At 38.3% G+C, this 22,257-nt stretch overlaps 1 protein-coding gene across 1 annotated transcript in view; it reads left to right on the top strand.

Moving 5' to 3' along the window:
• The window catches only part of DCDC2C (doublecortin domain containing 2C), a 194,611-nt gene that overhangs the window by 167,478 nt on the left and 4,876 nt on the right, over window positions 1-22,257 (top strand). The window lies entirely within an intron of this gene.

Genomic DNA, 22,257 nt, shown 5'->3' on the forward strand with positions numbered 1-22,257 from the left:
ACAGAATTGGAGTGTATTTATTTCCCTAGTAATTTAATGAAATATAAATGTGGATTAGAATGCTGTTTGAGACATGATGATATAATAATGATATAGTGATGATATAATTATGTATAAGTGATTTGGTTATTATTCAGTTCAGATTTCATCTCCTGAAACACAGTTACTGTATTCATTCATTCTTTCCCTGCATTCAACAAGTATTGGTTAAATGCATAAGCATCATGCTAGGGGATAGGGGAAGTACATCATTAAATCTAGATGTGATTTCTGCCCTCAAGTACCTTATAAACATTGAGGTTCATAAGACTATAGAATGTCAGAACTGGAAGGATTCTTTGAGGTCATCTAGCCAACTCCCTTATTTTACAGATGAGGAAATTGAGACCCAGAATGGTTAAATGATGTGTGCAAATCAACACAGGTAGTTACAAGAGGTGCTCAGGATTTGAGACTAAAGTGTCTAGCTACAAATCCTTTAGTGTTCCCAAATGAGGGCATATATTTAAAGGGATTTCCAAATATCAGTCTCCTATATAAACGTTATTTGTTAGTTTCATCAGCAGCAGCATCACCATCATCATCATCATCATTTCTACTTGTGCTTGGTACATTGTAAGTACTTAATACATGCCCATTGATTGATCAATTGAAGAGGTAACATGTAAGTTGGGACTCAAAGATGGGAAGGATTTTTCACAGGTAGGGACATTGGGGGGTGGGTGGGTCTCATCTCCCCAAGAGAGGCATGCTGAGCAAGGTCAGAAAGATGAAAATTGGATAGGGTATTATGAGATTGGGGGAAAAGTGAACAGTTCTATTTGAATGTGTAAAAGGAAATGCTAAAAGAATGAAAAGAAGGTTGGAGTTGGATTGCGGAAGGTCTTGAATGCCCAGCTAAGGAGTTTGCATTTTATTTTGTAAGCAAATAGGGTCATTGAAGATTTTGGAATAGGGGGATGTGATGGTCAAACCTATACATTCTATATGAAATTTTTCCTGACCCCTCTAGCTGCTTCTCCTCAAAAACTTACCTTTTATCTGTTACATGGATATAGAGAAAAAGATAGCTCTCTTTCTTTCTCTCTTTATCTATCTGTATCTATCTAGACATCCATCCATCCATTAATCAATCCTTCCTCTCTCTCTTAGTATTTCTGTCTCTGTCTCTGCCTCTCTCAATGTAGTAGAGTGAACAGAGGTCTGGACTCAGAGCCAGGGAAGACTCATGTTCTAGTTTTACCTCTGACGCATAATGGCTGTGTGACTCAGGGCAAGTCTCTTAACTTCTCAGTGCGCTAGGTAACTTTTTATTTTCATTTTTAGAATGAGTTTGCCCATTTTATGTTTTTAATTTTTTTACATTAAAGTTTTATTTTATTTTTCTCAATCATGTGTAAACAAATATTTTTAGCATTCTTTTAAAAAGAATTTTGAGTTTCATAGTTTCTCCTTCCCTCCCTCTCTTTGCCCTCCTTGAGAAGGCAAGCAATTTAATATAGATTATACATGTACAGTCATGCAAAACATTTCTGGCTTAGCCATGTTGCAAAAGAAATTGCAGACTAAAAAAACTACCAAGAATAATAAAGTAAAAAAAAAGTATGCTTCAATCTGCATTCAGATTCCATCAGTTCTTTCTGTGAAGGTAGCATTTTTCATCATGAGTTCTTTAGAATTTTATTGCTGAGAATAGCTACATCATTCACAGCTGATCATCATACAATATTGCTGATGTTGTATACAATGGTTTCCTGGTTCTGCTCATTTCACTTTGAATCAGTTCACAAAAATATTCCTAGGCTTTTTAAAAGAGCCTTCTGCTCATCTTTTCTTGTAGCACAATAGCACTCCATCACAGTCATATACCACAACTTGTTCAGCCCTTCCTTATTTGATGAACATCCCTTCAATATCCAATTCTTTGCCACCACAAAAACAGTTGCTATAATATTTTTGTACATGTAAGTCCTTTTCCCTTTTCTTTGATTTCTTTGGAGTACAGACCTAGATCTAGTAGTGGAATTGCTGGGTCAAAGGGTATGTACAATTTTATAATCCTTTGGGCATAGTTCCAAATTACTCTCCAGAATCTAGGCAGCCTTTTATAAGTTGAAGAGAAGGTGCTGACCTAGAGAAAATTCTTAACCAGGAGCTCCCTACATGAAAGAGGTAATAGGTCTATTCTCTGTATTTTGTATGTATATTCTTATGTACAATGTATCTCTTCTGATAGAACATAAGCTTCTTGAGGTTGGGAACTTTCATTTTTTTTTGTCTTTGTATTCCCAGTGCCTAAAAGAGATCCTGACACATAATAGGCACTTAATAAATGGGTTAACTTACTTTCACCTTTTACTTTAACTTACTGTCTTTGAAGCAAGTTAATAACTCTTGACTGACTGATTGTCTTGGCGACTGCTTGAGTATGGATTATGACAAAGAGGGAAGATTAAACTCCGGCTTCAGTTTCCAGCCTGGAAGACTGGGAGAATTGAACTGCTATCAAGGGAAACAGGACACTGGGAAGAGGGGCTGGTTTTGGACATGTTGAACGGGATGTGTCAGCAGAACGTCTTGGGAGAGATGTCCAGCTGGCAGTTGGATCAGAGGCTGGGGCTGTACATAGAGGTTGAAGTGTCAGTTGTAGAGAAATGATCATTGGGGAGGCTAGGTGGCACAATGAATAGACCACCGGCCCTGGGGTCAGGAGGACCTGAGTTCAAATCCAGCCTCAAACAGTTGACACAATTACCAGCTATGTGACTTTGGTCAAGTCACTTAACCCCAATTGCCGTGAAAAAAAAAAAAAGAAATCATCATTGATGCCACAGCGACAAGCTCACTAACTGACCGAATGTAAAGAGAAAAAAACACTACCTAGTCAAAACTGTCATTTTACAGATGGGTCAGAGGTTCAAAGAGAGGAAATAGCTTCTTCGAAGACACATATCTATTTATCAATACCTGTTTTTTTTTCTAAAAATCAGTCATTGTCTTTTTATATTTTGAACTAGAATTCATACATCTATATATTACCCTGAAATCTAAGGATCAGTGAATATCTAGATAAATATCGATGAACTGATAGCAGTCTACATTCCTGTATAGATTAATAGATTAGGTTTTTGTCTGTATCTTTTGCATTTTGATTATGACATTGTCCTAACAATACAATTTATTTTTTTATAATGAGGTCATTAAGATGCTAGCCTGTGGGAGACTGATTGCTGACTGCACACTGTATAGATTATAGTACCACAGTGGAAAGGGGTCGGATAGTTAGACTTTCCTGCTTTCAGTAAACAAATATTCGTTGCCTGTCTTATGTGCAAGGCATTGGCCTTCCATTTCATTAGAAGGCAGGGGATGAAAAAGAAGATTCCCCTAAAGGAATAATAGGTAAATAAAAGGGAGGCAGGAGATTCTAGATACAGGGAACATTTGCAGCAATGGCACAGGCTGGAGAGAACAGGGTGTGTTTGAAAGCCTCGGGAAGCCATCTACTTTGACCTAAGCCTTGGGAATTATATGGTCAAGGCAAATCCCAAGTAGGAGTTTAAAGAATGCTTGAAATGTATCCCTTTCCACTCCTTATTTCCCTTATAATACACTGAAGTGTGTTCAGCACCTTAAAATAAAACAGGAAACTCTTGTAAATAGAGAAGGCAGAAGTGAGAACTGACTCTGGGGAAATGGTATTAGGGTCAGCAGCATTTCTCACCTCAATTTTGGGTGAAAAATCACCTATGAATGACAGTGAACCTAATGAGGGTTTTCTGGGATCCTTGGATATTTCAGATTCCAGTCTCTTACTTTGTTTTCTATGTTCAATTCTTAACCTCTTAGGATCTTTCTGCATTCTTCAGGCTCTAGTTTATGCCTGGGATGACTGGGGATTCGGACTACTCATTAACACCCTACTTGGAAGGCCTATAACTGATTTTCCACTTGTCATTACTGTGTAGCTGGGAACACTTTCATCCCTCCATCCTGAGAGCCCCTAACAAGAATATTGGAGAATTAAAAATGAAACCACTTTGATGGCAAGGGAAGTTTATCAAATAATTTCCTAATCAGTATAATGACCTTGAAGCAGTGATCCAAGGAGCTTGTCACCCTATGTGAGCAGAATTACATTTCAGCTCCACAGCACCATCTAGTGATGTTAGAATGAACATATTGGTACCAAATGAGTTTTAGCAGTGGGTTAATAGAATATTAAGGCAAGAAGGGACCTTAGAGGTCACCTGATCCAACTAGCCTTATCACTTTATACCTGGGGAAACTGGGGCCCAGAGAGAGAATGACTTACTCAACAGCACACAGCTAACTAGTAGCAGCATGAAGGCTAGAACCATGGTTCCTTTGAATCTCTGTTCAGGGTTCATTCCACTGGGCCACTCTGCCCTGATCTGGTGGAATACTTCTTGGATACTTCAGAAGATCTTTAATTTCCATTTTAGATCAAAGCACCTCTGGGCTTTTAGAAGGGAATTCTGGGTGTCCTTTTTTTGTGCTGTACTCTTATTAGAATTGACTAGACCCATGCCCCTGAACATGATTCTCAAAACTAATCAGATAGGTTAACCTGGAGTCTTCATAACACTTTGTCCCGATCAAGCACATTATAAAGACAGAGTACTTTGTACATAGTAGCTCATCTGATTCTCACAACAAACCTATGAAGTAGGTGAATACAAGTATTAAAACCCTCATTTTATAGATGAGTCTCACAAAAGATAAATTGTCCAAGGTTGCCCTGGGATGTGCCGGAGCTAGTACTATAGCCCAACTGTCCCTACTCTGTGTCCAGAGCTCTTTCCTCAGTGCTGTACAGAATACATACGCTATGGAAAGGACCTCAGAGACTCCATCTAATCCAACTCTCTCCTTGTTCAGGTGAGGAAATAGGTTTATGCAATTTAAGTGACTCACTCCAACTTTCACAACAGTGCTAAGGAGCAGAGGAGGTATTTGAACCCAGGTCCTCTGACTTCTAGGCTCTTTTCACTGCCTCCCTTAAGGAGCACCTTTCATGCAATGAATTCCAAGCTTTAGGACTCAGCTCTGCTCATATGTGAATAAGTGAGAGTCTGGTAAGAGGGCTTTCTGCTCATATGGACCTGCCTGTGCTTACTCTAAGGTTGGAAGAGGCCACACATTGCAGTCCAGGCCTCTGTTTTGCAGGCTGTCAGTCAGTTAACTTTTGTGAGAAACAAAATCTAGCAGCACTCTAAAGTATATATTTTTAAAAAGCAAAAAACACTGTAACAATATAATTCCATTGTAAAATGTCTCATTCTTCATAGGGCTAGAAAGTTTTTGAGAGAAATTATTTTCTATTATATTAATGAGCAATTATTACATTAGAATTAAGGGTTTTTTCTTTCTATTTCCTCATTCTGGGACCAGCCCCTATAAATCAGTCTCTGAAGGACATTACTAATAGATGAGATTGCTGAAAATTGAGAACATGCTCCTAGATTTTTGGCAGGACCACACCCATCTAGGAGATCTGACTTCTGTTTTGAGTGTAAACAGAATCTAATCTAGGTGAATTCCAGCCCTAAAGTGTTAAGCCCATGTCCTTTCACCCCTCCAATGGAGTTTAGGGTAACCCAGCTAATGAAGGAGAAAACAAACCAGAGTGGTCTAGGCAGAGATGGATTCTTTTGTCCAGATTGCTGCAGGCAGTGCAATCTCATGAGCAAGTCACATTCTCAGCAGGAGGAGCTGAAGGCTTTCACCTCTGCATTTGAAAGTCTATCCCCTCATTAATTGTTTACCAAGCAGGGTTGATTTTCACTTGTCAGGAGCATTCCCTTTTCTAAAAATCATATTAAGGCATTCAGTATCTCCTTTAGGTGTCTCTGGTTACCAAGAGAGGCCACTGACCATCAATTTATTTATTGTCAGCTAGCATAATTAATAAATTGATTATCAGCCAGAAACTTTGTTTCTCAGGCTTTTCATTATTTCACTTTGAGGTCACCTGGTCCTACCCTCATATGTGAAAGATGGAAAAAAAAAAGCCAAACCAAAACAAGACCCACAGAGATTACAACTTATAATTCTTACCTTCCTTCAAAACTTATGGACGCAGATACCCCTTTAAATTGAACTCTACAATATTTTCCACTCCATCTTTTCTTGAGCTTTGTGAGTGATCTGGTTGCCTTTTTAGTAAGAAAACCCCACAGTCTCATATACAAGTAGTACAATTTCAGCCTGCTAGGTCTTGGAGCAGCGTTTCAGTTACAAAGAGCCATGTGAATTAATTATTTTTTTTTTTTTTGTTTAAGTATATGACCAAAATTGACTACATGACTTCTGAAATGCTATAATGATCAACAACATTTATGTAATACTTTACCATTAAAAATAGTTTTAGGGGCAGCTAGGTGGCTCAGTGATAGAGCCTGGAGTCAGGAGGACCTGAGTTCAAATCTAGCCTCAGACACTTACTAGCCATGTGACCTTGGCCAAGTCACTTAACCCCAATTGCTCTGCCTTACCCCCTCCAAAAAAGCAGGAAAAAAAATAGTTTTACCTTTATCTAAATTACTTCAACTGATCAGTTCCAATCTATGGTTTTTCATAACAACCCTATGAGACAGTACAAATATTATAATAGGGGAGGCAGGCAGTGTGGTATAGGGAATCAGAGGCTCTGAGTTCAAATCCTATCTCTGATGCATGCTACCTGTGTAACCTTAGCTTACTTTCCTTCCCTGGGCCTGAGTCTCCTCAATTGAAAAATGGTGGGTTTGGACTAGATGACCTCTGAGGTCCCTTTATTTTATAGACAAGGAAATTGAATTTCAGAGAGGGTAGGTAACTTGCCCAGGAGCACACAGCTATATGGAGTGGAGTGGGGGGAATAGAATTATAGTCAAACTGTAACCCAGACCTTCTGATTCCCAGTTCAGAACCTTTCCCACTGTTCTACTTAGTTTGAAACCCAGGTCTTCTAATACTAAACACAGGGTACTTTCTAATACATTCAAAGGACTTTAAAATCCTTGCTTTCTTTTTTTGACCAACCATAGGAATATCACCAAACGTGCCTTCTGATGCATCAGGTATAATTTTTCAGGGAAAATAAGGCATTTTTAAGTCACATCCTTCAGTTGTAGTGAGTTCTGCTGACTAAGAGGGATTTTTTTCCTCCTGCCTTATTTAGTGTTATATATGTTGGGGATGGGGAGAGTGGAGAGAAAAAAGAAAAAAAAACCAGAACCAATTTGTTCTTAGCCAGGAAACAAGTCCACAGTTTTCATTGTATTTTTCAACTAATTTCTCCTTGTTCCACTGTGATGGTGGCTATATTGACTAGGGAAATTAGGATCCTAAGCAGAGTTGTAACGAGGGTGGAGAGAGACCTGAACTTTTCCTGAGGGTGACAAATTTAAGGGATGCTGACTGTACATGTAGCCCTTCAGTAGATTAGGAACAGCAGAGGTTAGCCCCAAGTTGGCAAGAGTAATTAGTTCAACTAGAAAGTTCTGAAACTGTGGGCTGTGGCAAATTCTTGTGCACTTGCTCCAGATGCAACAGTTTCTAGTTATGGCTCTTAATAATAGGACTGAGAGATGAGAAAACTGAGACAATGAGAAATCAAGTCAGGTACTCGAGGTTATAGAAGTTGTAAGAAACAGAGCCAGAATTCAAATTCAGGTTTCCTGGCTCTGATTCTGGGGATTTTGCCACCACTCCATGAGTGCACCCATGGGGCAAAGGTGAGGTTAGACAGCCGAGGTTACGTGATTCCCTGTGGCCTGTGTGTTTCCATCCTTGTCACCAACCTGCTTCTCTCTTCCTGCACAGGTGCAAATGAGTCTTTCCATTCTGTTTCTGTTCCTTGTGGAATCATAAGCCCAAGCACCAGATAGCACCATGAGTTCTCAGAGGAGCCCTAATACCAATGTGGTATGCTTTTCCTACCTTCATGTCTTGTTATTCTTCTCTTTTATTTATCTTTTTGCTCTGATTTCAGCCAGACTGAGAACCCAGGGAGTGGTGAAAGGAAAGATGTGTTTTCAACAGCTTTTGCAATTTCAAATCCATTTGGTGTTCTGAGGCCTGGATGGGAGACTGTCACTCAGGGAGCCAGTTGTTAACTCTTCGGGCCCAACAGGCAGTGAGAGGCCTGTTGTAACCAGTGAAGCATTCATGTAATGAGGTTGACTTCCTTTTTGATTCTAGTTCAAAAAGCACATCATGGCTTTGTTGTTCTTTCCTATAAATGCTGTCTATTTTGACAGCCTCCTCTGACATGCAGAAGCAGCCTACTCCAAGCAAAATTAATTATAATGTTCTCGAGCTCTCCTTTTCCTTCTGTCTTTCTGTGAAGTTATAGTGACGGGCCCAAGTCACATTGTGCCCATTTTCCTTGATGTCCCTTGACAGCCTTTATCAAGGTTGCCTGAGGCATAATTGTGATGCAGATGGGTTTTGTGCCTAGTCACAGAATCACAGAATCTTATAGCTTTCAAAGAGTCCCAGAGGCCATCTCATTTAACCCATACCTAGGTGGAAATCCTTTCTGCAAAGTCTTTGATCAGTCATTATCCAAAGTCCACTTGGAGACTCTGCCTGTGAGCCCACGACTTCCGGAGGAGCCCATTTTGCCTTTGGGCATTTCTAATTGTTAGGTGGCTTTTGTGATCTCTCTTAAAACTATATTATGGGGGGCAGCTAGGTGGCAGTGAATAGGGCACCAGCCTTGGAGTCAGGAGGACCTGAGTTCAAATCTGACCTCAGACACTTTAACACTTACTAGCCATGTGACATTGGGCAAGTCACTTAACTCCAATTGCCACTCCAAGAAAAAAACAAAAAACTATACTATGACTTTTGGGTCACCCTATATTTATCCAATGTGGTCCAAAGCAGTGGGGCTAGGGGAAGAGGGCAAAGTGGAAATAGTTGTTCTGTTTGCTAGTTGTGGGACCTTAAGTAAGTTGGGTTTACCTCTCAGTGTTCTCATCTATGAAATAAGGAGTCTGGGCCTAGATGATCCTTTCCAACTTTCCTTCTATCCCTAAATCTTATCATAATATAAAGTGCAGGGAGGCAGATTTTGATTCTACATCAACGGTAATTTCTCAGCACCTAGATTTGTCCAATAAAGGAATGAATTTCCAGTTACTAGAAATGTTTATACAGAATAGCTAGCATAAAGAGAAGCTGGTTTACCTTTTACTTGGAACACTATAGATCGCCTTTCCTTCTCAACTTCCCTTTTACTGTCAAAGGCACTACTATACAGTTTGCTGTTGTTTGTTCAATTTTGTCCTGCTCTCTGTGACCACAGTTTAGGGTTTTCTTGGCAGAGATCCTGGAGTAGTTTGCCATTTCCTTCTCCAGCTCATTTTACATATGAGGAAACTGAGGCAAACAGGGTTAAGTGACTTGCCCAGAGTCACATAGCTAGTATATGCCTGAGGCCAGATTTGACTTCATGAAGTTGAGACTCTATGATTACAAGCCCAGTGTTTTATCCACTAAACCACCTAGCTGCCCTATCATTCAATCACCCAGGTTTGAGAACTCAGTGTTATCTTCAGCTCCTCTCTGTCACACTCCACGTATTTAACCACTCACCAAATCATTTTGATTTTTCCCTCCTACATCTATCCCCTTCTCCCACAGACAGCTACTACTCAAGTTAAGGTCCTCATCTCTGCCTGTTTGGAATATTGCAATAGCTCTCCTGTTTTGTTTTTCATATGTCACATCTCCCTATTGCAAGTCATTTTTTAAAAATAGTGACTGGAGCAATTTTCCTAAATCACAGAGCTTACCATGTCACTTTCCTCCTAATTAAACTCCAAATGGCCTTCTTTTATTTCTCGTTCCAAATATAAGGGGATTTGTTTGACATTAAAGCTTCTCACAAACTTTTCACTCTTTACAATCTTTTTATATTCTGATTTATATTCTTAATATATCTTATTTTTATATTCTTTATCTCTTCCTATATTCTACAAACCATCCATGCTGGCCTATTGGCTGTTCCTTGTACATGACATCTGATCTCCAATTTTTGTGCCTTTGCACTAATTTCTTCCCATGCCTGAAACACTCTTCTTCCCAACTTCCAGCTCTTATAATTCCTGGCTGGCTTCCTATAAAACTCAGCTTAAGGGTCACCTCCTCCAGGAGGCCTTTCCTGGTCCCCCAAATGCTAATACCCATCCCCTCTAAGGTTTCCTTCCATCTACTCTCTCCTATTAGAAAATAAGCTGCTTAAGAGCAGGGACATTTTTGTTTTGTTTTGTTTTTGTAACCCCAGAGTTTAGTATGGTGCTTGACACTTGTAAACACTTACTACATTTTTGATTGATTAATTTCTAGTGGACAGGTATCTCCTTTAGTAGAATGTGTAGTATCCTGGGTTTAATGAAATCAGCACTGGAAATCTGCAATGAAATCAGCACTGGAGCTCACAATTTATAGAGAATTCTTCTTTTGCTTTAATTCTAGATATGCTATGCTCCATGACGATGTTGAACACCTTTGGTGAGCCTATGTCTCTATTTTATACCTTTATTTTTCTTAATAATAAGAGGGTTGTTAAAAACCATCTTTATGGTTGCAATTATTTTGAGATCACCTTGTGTGATCTCAATATGTTGTTGAAGAAGAGCCTTTAAGATTGTATTTTTCTCTCCAGAGTTGAATGTTTTTTATAGTCACTGAACTGAGTTGTAAATTGTATCTTCTACATCAGAGACATCAGATATGTAGCCAGTTGCCTGTAATACTAGTGTGAAGCCTGAACTAGATTAAAATGCCATTGGGAAATATTTGATAAAATAAATAAAAATATATAATAAGATATAGATCATTTGAATATGTGGTTTTCAATATATAGCCCAAAGGATCTTTTGTATAGTTTAACAGCCCCCCTTTTAATTTGAGTTTGGCACTACCGCTCCATAGCGTAGCTAAGTGGTGCAGTGGATAGAAAGCTGGGCCTGGAAATAGGAAGATCCAAATTCAAATTTAGCCTCAGACACTCTCTAGCTATGTGACCCTGGGTAGGTCACTTACCCCCATTTGCCTCAGTATCTTTATCTGTAAAATGATCTGGAGAAGGAAATAGCAAACTACTCCAGTGTATTTGCCAAGAAACCTCAATTGGGGGCAGGAAGAGTAGGACCCCACTGAAATGATTGATCAACAAGAACCACTGCTCTAGATGGCTTAACTCGAAGGGTTTGGTCTGCTACCTAAAAGCTTCTGAAGGAAACTCTGATAATCAGAGTGAAGGTCTTTTTATCCAGGAATCATTTTAAAGTATCAGTGATTTTCTTAGTAGGTCAGTTTGGATATGTTATCATCACAAGAAGTGTGTTCTGATCTTTCTAATATTCCTAATTTAGTGTTGATTTTAATTTAATACCTCTGGGCCTCAACTTCCTCATTGGTAAATGAGGAGGTTGGATAGGATATAATGTAAGGTCCCTTTCAGGTCTAAAATGATTGATTATTTTATGGATTTTCTTTTTGAAGAAGTTAATCATAATATATAGGAATGAGCCTTCTGAATAACCTTTGATTTCTTTCATTCTTAGTCCTGAACCATATTTTTTCCAATAGATATTTGGGGTTCATCTGTTCCCAAGTTCACATTGATGTCATTAAATATAAAACATATATGCTGACTCTACAGGCTCTTGTCATGTTCCACATGCCCTTCTTTTTTTTTTTTGTGGCTTATGTTTATCATGAATATTTTAAATTAGGACCACTCATGGCAGTAATTAGGATGAGGTCTTTCTGTGAGAATTTGAAGAATATTAAAGATGAGAAGACTTAATCAACTTCTTCCCTTTTCAGTTCTTCTGGAGGCAAATGCTTTTCCAAGTGAGTTTTTGTGGTTGTCCATAACACACACCTAAGAAAGAAAAAGGGAAGACCCCCATACAAATTATATGTCCAAAAGTGATTTATTTGAGGATATTCCAACTGATTGGAGATGAGAAGGGGGTGTTGTGGACCATCAAACCTACATTCAAAGGTGGACAGTGGTATGTCAGTTTCCTTTGGATGGCTTCCCAACTTTCCCTTTTGTGTAAGAAAAAATACCATTTCTGACATGTGTAAAGAGATACTCCTTCCTTTCCATGGTTCCAGGATGTGATTCGTGTGGAACAAGGTGCCATTTATTACTTTTACTTGTAGATCTATTTTTGGGCTCTTTGGTTGAAGGATGTGAGAATATAGGATTGGAATATTTCCTCATTTACTCAAAGCTGTTTAACAAGGGGAATAAGGAAGATCTTATCTACAATCCCAAGTTATAAAAGGGCCATTTGGGACCAAATATATAGCTATTTATGAAATTAGAAATGGGGAAGTGACAAGACTTTGTTGATTGGTCTTAGAGGTGAAAACAAAGGAAAGCAATAAGCTGTTACAACTACATAGATCTACAGAATATTAGCCAATTCTAAATTGCTTGTTCAGTGCCAGGAGGATAGTCTTAAGGATCAAAAGTCTCATGGAGATACTTGTTTTCATTCCTTTCCTTTCCTCTCAGATTCTATATATTGATACTGACTGAGATTCTGTTGAGAAGGGAGAATAAACTTCTATTACATAAGATACCAAAAAAGGAGAAAGATCTTAATTTTATTAGACCTGTGTCTAAAAGTGTATGCACATATACATTTCATAGCAAGCAGTTCAATTCTGTTTCTTAGATGAATGATAGCATTGACAATTGCAAAATTCTAAGAAAAAAATATATCCTTGTATATAAGCTAGATGTCATGAAATGAATTATGGCAGTCATAGTTTAGTGGACACACTGTATTGAAAAATGACCAAATGTCTCATGAAATGGTGTTTCTTTTTGTCTTTGGATGCCCAATGAAACTGACTTTACCAACTAAATTTATTTTGCCCTTCCAATGGGAACCTTTAAGATATTCTTCTATTTAGTTGTGTCTTCCTTATATCTTATGATTTCATTCATAGTGAAGATCTCAATATCAATACAGTTCACCTCCTTCAGTAGTAGATCAATTACTTGGTAGTTGGATAAGGATCTCACATTTCGTGTAATGAAAGTTAAATTAATGCTTATAGATGGTTGACTACTTGATTTTTAGAATCCTCTGCCTTCTTTTCCACCACTGTGACTGAAGAAAATTAGGAATGGAGCGCATGGGGTCAGAAGGTCATTTAAAATTTTCTTTGTCTTGTGAGTTGCCATGACCAAATAATTCATCCCTATGTGTCCAACTAGAGTTATGCTTTCTATCCTTAGCTAAACTGGTCCTTGGAAAGCAGATCAATTCTGTCACTGAGATTGTTCTTGAAGCCTTTCCAGATAGGTAGAACCTTCCAGGGTTGTCCTCTTCTGTCATTGCCTTTGAAAACCTAGTGTTTCCAATATGACACAGTGAGGCATCAGAGTAGGGCAGTTGTAGAGGGAGGAAGGTTTAGGACAGGGATGGGGAACCTTCATCCTCGAGGACATGTCCCTCTAGGTCCTCAAGTGTGTCCTTTTTATCCAAACTTCACAGAACAAGTCCCTTAATAAAAGGATTTGTTCTGTAAAACTTGGACTCAGTCAGAAGGCTGTGCCCAAGGACCTAGAAAGCCACATGTGGCCTTGAGGCTGCAGGTTTCTCACCCTCGGGTTTAGGGTAAGTATAATAATTGCTTCATATAGTGAGCGACAGGCTTGTGTAACTTAGTATCCCAAGAAACAGCTAGGCAAAACATTGGAGAGAGAGCTGGACTCTCTCCAGAAGTATGGGCTTCCAATCCTGCTTCAGATACTTGTTATCTTTGTGACACTGGGCAAAGTCACTCAACCATACTCAGCCTCAGTTTCCTTATCTGTCAAATGAAGGGGTTGGACTCAATGGCCTCTAAGGTCTTTTTTACCTCTAAAACTATGATCCTACGACCTATGATACGAGAGGAAAAATAAAGAGATAGAAGGAAGGGTTTGATAAGTTTGTTGTTGTTCAGTCATTTCAGACTCTCTGTGACTCCATTTGGGGAGTGGTTTGCCATTTCCTTCTTCCAGCTCATAATGCTGAGGAAATTGAAACAAACAGGGTGAAATGACTTGCCCAGGGTCACATAGCTAGTAAGTGCCTGAGGTCATTTTTGATCTCGGGTCTTTCTGACTGCAGGTCTGGCACTCTATCCACCATGCCATCTAGCTGCCTTGGTAAGTTCTATAAACATTTTAAAAAGTCTTTTTTTGTTTTGTTTTGTTTTGTTTTTGAGGCAGCATGTTACAATGGAAAGAGCACTGACTCTGGAGTCAGAAGACTGAGTTCAAATCCCACCTCTGTATACTACCTGTATACGACTTTGGATAAGCCATCGCACTCCTTTCAGCCTCGGTTTCCTCATTTATAAAATAAGGGGACTGGACTTGATGGCCCAAGTTCCCTTTCAGCTCTAACATCTATAATCCTCAGAACCTATCTATAGTTCCTCTTTTCTTTTTTTTGGAAGGGGGAAGGCAAGGCAATTGGGGTTAAGTGACTTGCCCAAGGTCACATAACTAGTTAAGTGTCAAGTATCTGAGGCCAGATTTGAACTTAGGTCCTCCTGACTCCAGGGCCGGTGCTCTATTCATTGTGCCACTATAGTTTCTTTTGCTGAAGGTGAGGGATCCTTTTAATTTGAGAGGCAGTATTATCTCTAATCTGTGTAGATTTGGCTTCAGCACACCTGATTTAAATTACAACTTTCTATTATGACCTCTATGACTTTGCATGTGATAGGCAGCTGGTGGTTCAGTAGATAGAGAGCCAAACCTACAGTCAGGAAGACCTGAGTTCAAGTCCAGACTCAGACACTTACTAGCTGTGTTACCCTGAGTAAGTCATTTAGCCTTTGTCTGCCTCAGTTCCTCAACTGTGAAATGGGGATCATAATAGCACCTACCTCCCAGGGTTGATGTTGTCAGTATCAAATGGCATAATATTTGTAAAAGTGTTTCCTATGGTGCCTGGCACATAAAAGGTATTATATAATGCTTATTATTCCCTTCCCTTCCCTTTCCACAAACCATCTAATCTCTATAGTCATCCTCACCTGTAAAATAATGGTAGAGGAGATAATCTCTGAATTCCCTTCCACTTCTAACTCTTATGATGCTATGGCTAATTTTTAAAAAATATTAATGCAATCCCTTTCTTACTGAATTTTTTTAATTTTATAAAAACAACTTTTCATATTTCTAACCCACTGACAAATCATTGCTAGGTAATTATTACCAAATACAAAAGAAAAATGCTACCCCACGCTGTGCTTCTAAAATTTCCAAACTAATTATACCTTAAGCCAAAATATAGAATTTGTTGCCTCAAGTTTCTACATGACGTCTTAATTCATAATGAGCAGCTGCTGTGTATTGTGGCAGTCAGAGACATAAGCAAAAATGAAAATCTATATCTTAAGCCTGTTGTTGAACGCTTTCCTTCTAGCATGTGCAAATTACGGTACGTTTGCAAATGTCCAATTGGTGTAATCCATGCTGGGCACAAAGTAGAAGCTTTCCTGACCTCATTCAGCTGTTGCTATTCAGGCAGGTTCTTGGCGGCCCCTTGACAAAATCTTATTCTAATCAAAATCTGCCTCGTCTTGAAACTCTTGGTTCCCATTCCCTTCTCCTTGCTCCAATTTTAAAATTCCCCCAGCTGCTCCTGTTAGCAGTTTAATCTTTCCAATCAACTCTTCTAACCACTTCTTGTATTTCTTCCTTCAGTGACTGTGAGCTCCCCCAGCTGCTCTAGCCCATCTTGTTCTTTTTGCATGCCAGAAAGTCTAGCCTTCAAAAGAGTTTGAATCTCTTTATTTTGCTTTCGAGTGTAGTTTAAACGCAAATACTTATTAGCTAAAATATTTCTAAGTCTGCAGACTGTGTCAAGGAGAATTTTGTCATGCATACAACTTGGGAACGTGCAGCTCCAAGAGAACAACTGTTTTCCTATTTTAATGTGCATTTATATGTGGGATACAACCATCTATAGGCTTAAATATTTCAAGGATGAGCAATTTTATCAGTGTGGTGGAAAGGATCCACACATATGTGGTATGGTGTAGCTGTTAGGCTTTATAAAAAATCATTAATTTATAATGACTTCCCAATTCATTTCTAATTATTTAGTAAACATGTTGTCTTAGGGTGGCCTATATCTGCATAGGTGTTACTGACTTTGGCAAGTCAGTTACAAGTTATTTGTTTCCTCAAGTATGTGCATGACATCTTAATTGATAACTAGCAGCTATTGTATATTGTGGCAGTCAGAGACATAAGCAAAAATGCAAATTCTTTACTGGAACACCAGACCCAGATGGTTGAAACACCCCTTGCTGGAAGGTCCAAGGATAGTTGAAATTGAGATAGATTTCAAAAGGTGAAAATAGTGTCAGAGCAAATCTTTTTTGTTTGTTTTTTTTTATTTCTCAATTTATTTATTTTTAGTTTTCAACATTGATTTTTCCACAAGATTTTGAGTTACAAATTTTTTCCCCTTCTTTCCCTTACCCCCCTACCCCAAGATAGTGAGCCTACTGAATATCCCTTCCCCCAATCTGTTTTCTCTTATATCCTCTCTCTTTCCTCCCTAACTTTCTAGTAGGGCAAGATGGATTTCTATACCCCAAGATCAAATCTAATATGATGAATTTAATAGGGATAAATGTAAAACTCAGCACAGGACTTCAAAAATCAACCTCATAAGAACAAAATGGGGGAAGTATGGCTAGAAAGAGGAAAACGATTTGGGAGATTTATTGGATTGTAAACTCAATCTGAGTCAACAGAAACAACACGTTCTGCTGCATGATCTTATAATGGGACAGACTAAATGACTACAGATTCCTTCTAACCCTGAGGGGAGAATCCATGATTCTTATGAAATTAGACTGAATCCCTGCCCTCAAAGATCTTAACTTGGGTGAGAGAGATGACAGCACAGATATTTGTGAATAATCAATGAATATGAGAGTGACTAAAGAGACTTTTGAGAGCTCAGAGAAAAAATAATTCTGATTTCTCTTTATAAAGAAACAATTCTTCCCTTCTGTGAATTCTCCTAGCATTTTTTTCCTGCAGTACTCTTTAGGGCTGACCGTTGGATTATAGTTTTTTTGTGGACCCATTTTATCTCCCTCTGATAGATTATAAAGTCTTTGAGGGCAGGGATCTTGTTTCACTCATCTTTCCATGCTGAGTTCTTACCATAATGCCCTGTAGCATACAGTAGTGTTTGTTGAACTGAGTTAACCCTGTGGGTGTACATATCATATTTCTCTAATTGTATGTATTTGTTCAACAAATATTTCTTGAGTTCCCAGGGTACTGGAGAATATAAAAATATGCACAACACAAACCTAGCTTTCAAGAAGTTTACAAACTAATAGGAAAGAAAGTTACATATGCACATAATTGATATGTAAGAGTAGTAGGGGACAATAATAATAGCTAACATTGAACTAGTACTTTAAGGTTTGTAAATTGTTTATATACATGATCTCATTGATAACCTTGGAAGATAAGTCCTACTGGTATTATTAGCCTTGGTTTACAGATAAGAAAATTCTGCAGCACAGAGAAAATATATGATTTGCCTGTGGTGACATGTATTGTAAATATCTGAGACAGGATTTGAACCCATGTTCCTTGGAACTCAAAGGCTAGCACTTTTTCTGCTACCTCAACATAAAGTCATAATCACAGGACCAAAGGAGGGGAGAAAGAAATTGGGGATGATCATCAGAGATGAGGCAGGAAAGGGAAGGGAAGATGTAAATTGTTATTGTTTCTTGCTCAGTTCGATATGGAGAAACTTTCCCAGGCTTTAGTTATGGGAGCTACAGAAGAGCTCTGACAGAAATGTTTATATTCTAACCACAGCCCAGAGACCATTATTATGCACATAGATGGTTCTCAATTCACATAAAAAATGAATATGCCTCCTTTAGCAGGCTCCCTGCTCCCAGTGCCAAAATGCCATTTTCTGGATTTAATATGAACTATTATATTCATTATTTATATTCATAGATTGCATTTACTTTTATTTGGTTATTTTTATCATGTCTCTGGATCTAATATAAACTACTATATATTTGGACCAAGTGTCATTTCTTTGGGCTCTTCCTTTTCCCACCCTTCCCAACCCAAAGTCACAACTTCTAAGGTAATGTGCAATCTCTCCAAAATTCCATTCCATACACAAGAGATCACAAATCATGAAAGCTTTCTATTTTTATTTACGTTTCTATATTTTGGGGGACTGTTAAGTTAGTGGTTTTGCTTTTCCTTCTTTTGATGCTTTGATTGATTTATTTTTTTAATGAACCAACATATCCACATGCTTTTTATAGATGAATTCACTTTGGAAGATTCCACATTTATTTAATTCTACAAATATTTAATAAACCTCTAATCTATGCAAAGCACTGAGTTGACTATTAGGTGTATTAAAGTTGGAACATCTATTTAGTGCTGGAAGGGAATTCAGGGGTTATCTAGTCTTACCTTCACCCTAATTTTATAGTTGAGGAAACTGAGGTCCAGAGAGGTTAAATGATCTGCTATGATCACATAGATAGTGATGTTAGCTGTGGATTCTGAACCTTTGACTCCAAAATCAGCTCTCTTTCTACAGCACCATACTATGTCTTCAAAGAGCTTAAGTTTAGTAAGGGAGATGAATATATACATACAACTATATTATACAATATAAGAGTGCATGAAAGTGTGATTACTCACCTCCCAGGGCTGTCATGAGGAAACCATTTTGTAAACTTTAAAAAGTACTATGTAAATCTGAGTAGTTACCCTTATAAGCAAAATACTATGAAAGGTTTAAGGAAAAAAGATAAATTTTGACTGGAGGAGCAGATCGAGGAAGGCTCCATTGAAGATGTGACCATTGACCTGAGTCCTGTTGAATATGGCTATTTTCAGGGGGAGGAGATTTAAAAGATAGAACACCAAAAAGCATAATTTTTGGATGGACAGAATCATAGAATTTCAGAGTTAGAAAGGACCTCCAGAACAGAAAATCCAACCCTTACCTAAAAATGAATGCCCTTTGGAACACACCTGTCAAGTTGTTATGCAGATTTTGCTTGAAGACTTTAAGCCAGAACCCACTACTTTTTTTTCTTTTTGGAGGTGGAGAGGCAGGGCAGTTGGGGTTAAGTGACTTGCCCAAGGTCACACGGCTAGTAAGTGTTTAAGTGTCTGAGGTCGGATTTGAACTCAGGTCTTCCTGACTCCAGGGCTGGTACTCTATTCACTTTGTCACCTAGCCACCCCAAACCCACTACTTTCTGAAGGAGCTCATTCCTTTAATTGCTTTGAAACTTTTCATAATAGTGAACCTAAATCTGTCTCTTTGTAACATCTTTCCATTGCTCCTATGTCTCCCTTCAAGGCTAATCAGAACAATTCCAATCTATCTTTTCAGTTAGTTGAAGACTGATCTTGTGTCTGCCTAAGTCTTTCCATTATGATTTTAAGCCTCAAGGCTCAATCTTTCCCCAATGTGGGAATCAGGAAGTGTCAGACTAATACTTTTACTTTCTGCACTTTTATAAGGTAGTCTTCTGCTCTTGGTGATATTATATGACTTTCTTTTTGAGGATGCCAAGTGAGATCTCTTCTAACATATTCATGCTATGATTCTATGATTCTAATATCAGTGAAATTTTTATATGATGTATCTGGTGCCAACTTTTTCCATTGCTAGTTGTTAGGTACTTGTTTAATTATAAAAGTTGGACAGGTGTCATTTTATTTCTTTTTGCTTGGTTCCTTTGATTTTTCCCTTGTTTTATTTATAATTCTAGTCATATGATTGCTTTTATATTCAAGTATCATAATGCTTATAGTTATACATCATGAATGACTTATGTATATGTGTGTGTGCATATGTATAGATATGACCTTTCCTTCCCTTGGGACTAGGCCTATCCCAGTTTTGTTTTATTTTACCCCACAACGTGTGGACAATCAGTCCAAACTCTTGTCTTATTTGAGGTCTGTAACTTCAACAAAAAAGAAGTGGTCTGTGGGTCCAAGGAATATAGTGTGCAGTAATGATTCCAAGTTGGGCCAAAAACTACTGGAGAAGGTGGGATGGTCCAAGAGAATGGGTATAGGTTGGGCTCAAAAGGGCCATGGAATATATTAAAATTCAAGTTAAAAACAACCAGCTTGGGTTTGGAGCATCAACTAACTATGAAACAACTGGCTTGCTCACCAAGATGAATTTAATACACTTCTTGTTGAAATGAACAATTACCATGGACAAGAAACAAAAGATTCCTCAGACCACAAGGAGAAAAGATAATTTAGCTCTCAAGAGAAGATTAAGTCCTCAAAAATGTTAGCTATATGAAATTTACAAAAGGGAATAAATTTTCTTTTTTGAGTAAAATAGATTTGGGGCTACTACCACACTCTGTATCCAACTGGTAATATTTTGTCAAACCAGTGTTAGGCCTGAAGAAGAAGTCAGCAGTCACATACAAGTTCTGATCAGAAAGAACCTCTTTTTTTTTTTGAAGGTGGGGAGGCAGGGCAATTGGGGTTAAGTGACTTGCCCAAGGTCTTAGAGCTAGTAAGTGTTAAGTGTCTGAGGTCATATTTGACCTCAGGTCCTCCTGACTTCAGGGCTGGTGCTTTATTCACTGCACCACTTGGCTGCCCCATACGGAGCCTCTTTAAGAGAAAAAGACTAAATAGGAAAAGGAAAAATAGAAAGAAGCTATCTGTTTGGGAGCCTAGAACAAACCTAAAGGCAAGACATCCCCCCTGCCTCCCAAAGCTGGCCCCCAAGAGAAGCTGGTAGGGGAAGAATGGAGTGCTGAGTACTTGTCAAAAAAACAAAAACAAAAACAAAAACCTGATCAGCCTTCTTGAAACCAGGTTAGAGACCCTGCTGATAATGGATGCCTGAATGCCCCTTCCCAGAAGAGATACCTTTTGTTTGGGTATTAGGTTAGCAAAATTCTGGTACAGAGGACTCTGGTACAAGCAAAAAGGGGGGTGGGGAAAGAAAAGCAAGAGCAAATGGTAATAGAATATTAGAATAGAATACAAAATAGATCAACCACCAGAAGAGAAGAAAAAAGAAGAAATGCCTTAATTTTTCCCCCAGTTTGGATTATCAGATTACTCAAGTGTAGGAATCAACCCAATGCAAAACAAAAAACAAAACTTCTGGCCTGAAGTCAGAGCAAAATTTACCCAAGATGATTTGTTTACATCTTTTGACATGTCATGGATTATTGTTTTTTGCCATCTCATTTTTCCCAGCTAACATAATCCCTTGAGAAACTTTTAAAAATTATTGTTTTTAAAATCTACAAGCATTTATTTTCTCTCTCACCTACTTCCCTTCCCTCCCTAATGGAAAGTAAAGCAAAACAGAACAGAAAACCCTTGTAAAAAGTAATCATAGTTAAACAAAACAAATTCCCACAATAGCCATGTCAAAAAATGAGTGTCTCATTCTGTATATTTAGTTCATTATTTCTGAGGAACTTAAAAAAAATCATCCAAATCATGTCTCTCTAAAACAAGCTGATTTTTAGGACTCTGAATTCTACGTTGTTTGCATGTATATGCACATGTACTAGGTAGCTATGTGTAGCAGTGGATAGAATGCCAGGCCTGGACTAAGAAAGGAAGACCTGAGTTCTAATTCAGCCTCAGACAATTATTAAATTATAATCCTGGACAAGTCACCTCTGTTTGCTTCAATTTACTCATCTGTAAAATGGGGAAAATAGTAGCACCTATCTCCCAGAGTGGGCATGAGGATCAGATTTGAGATGATAATTCTTTCCTCAGTTTTTATTTTTAACATTTCTGTAGCATTCAGCACAGTTATTGACTATTTTCTCTCCCTGGATATTCTCTTCACCCTTGGTTTCCCATGGCCTTGCTTTCTCCTGGTCTTCCTCCTTGTTGAACTTAGTATTTTCAGTTTCCTTAACTGGTTCTTCACACACACATACATATATATGAATATGTATATATATATACATACACATATACATGTGTGTTTTTTACCCCAATATAATCTCTCTCCTGAGCTTTAGTCCTACATCTCTTACTATTTGCAGGTCATATCTTCACCTGGTTTGCTCTATGTGTCCCAAACTAAAGTCATTATCTTTTCTCCTAAACCTGTCCCTCCTTCCAACATTGCTATTTTTGTTGATGATACCACAGTTCTCCAAGTCATC

The sequence above is a fragment of the Petaurus breviceps genome, unplaced genomic scaffold (genome assembly GCF_028583685.1).
Source record: "Petaurus breviceps papuanus isolate PSGF00001 unplaced genomic scaffold, PetGlider_PUasm1.0 90644, whole genome shotgun sequence".
NCBI classification, from domain to species: domain Eukaryota; kingdom Metazoa; phylum Chordata; class Mammalia; order Diprotodontia; family Petauridae; genus Petaurus; species Petaurus breviceps.